Raw genomic sequence first — 1,381 nt, 5'->3', positions numbered from 1 at the left:
ATACTGAAGGGAGGAGAAATCAAGGTTCATGAACTCATAGCTGAAGGTATTAGAAAGATGGCAGAGAAAAGTGACTCAAGAGGAACGTTAGGTTACCGCAGCACTATTTACCGAATATGCAAGAAAGCTGGGGTAGTTTTTGAAGATGAGAACCCCATGTGGATAAAGGAAGGCATCCCAATAACTGTACGAATGATGAAAGCTGCAGCATCCCCTTTGCCTCAGCGGAAGCAAAGGAAGAAAACAGCCCCTTAAGTAGTGGAAGGACAAGTCTTAGAGGGTCAAGCACAACAGACCTTGGACATGCACCAATTGCAGGAGGCCATTGATGGTTTGTCTAGACAATATTTGGAAAGCCAAGGAGCATAGAAAGAGCTTCAACTACAGATGATGGGGCAGCAAGAGGAAACACTTTCAAGATGGATGACTCAGCAAGGTGAGTGGCAAAGGCAAATGATGGAATAGCAACTAAGTCAAGGACAACAATGGGGAGAAACATTCAACAGGATGGAACAAAGGCAAAACGAGCAACAAGAATCCCCCTAGAGGCTAATCAACATCCAAGCACATCAAGGGGCGCACATACATGAGATGCATCGAAGACAAATAGAACAAGCAGAACTATTGGACGAGCAAAGGGCATCCGCAGAAGGAGTTTACATGAGCGAAACAGGACATCATATAAACACTCAAGCCAGGCTCGGTTACTTAGTGGGACAGCTGCCAATATTGCATCCAGGAATAGCCAAGTATGACGAAATGAATGATGAATTAGCACGAAAGGAAAGACAAAGGGTGGAAGAGAGTCATGAGTCAGTGAGGAAGGCACTTGAGGATTGGAAGCAAGCAAGATTGGCACGGATGCGAGGAAATGCAAGAGGAAACAAGGAGGACAAGCAAGGAAAAGAGCATGGACATCCACAACAGTAAAAGGTGGTGGAGTTCCTTCTTTGTTCCATCTTTCTCTATGTTTTAAATAAGGAAGATCTTGTATGAAATAGAACTTGCTTCCATGTTATGTTTAAACCTTTTTCAATTATGTCTTTTAAGTTTTGGTATTGAAGAAAGTCTATGTGCACTAGTCTTTATGTCACTGCATCCTTACTTTACTTTCTTGTAAGCTTGTCCCTTTAAATCAAATGAAGAAGAGAATGTTTATGTTTTTTTAAAAAAGACCAGAGTAGAGTTCATAATGTGGAAGTGCATTCATGAATCTTTGGGGTAGTCATAAGTTAGCTAAGTTGGTTCAACCACAAGGCTAGGAGGACAACTATTGGCTTGAATACTTTGCTTTGAACACACCTCATGAGACTAAGTATATGACAAGATCCTAATAAGAGAAAGAGAAAAGAATAATGAAAGTGGAAAAACAAAAGAAAAA

This window comes from Arachis ipaensis, chromosome B02, assembly GCF_000816755.2.
Source record: "Arachis ipaensis cultivar K30076 chromosome B02, Araip1.1, whole genome shotgun sequence".
Classification (NCBI taxonomy): Eukaryota; Viridiplantae; Streptophyta; class Magnoliopsida; order Fabales; family Fabaceae; genus Arachis; species Arachis ipaensis.
This window is presented reverse-complemented; position numbering follows the sequence as displayed.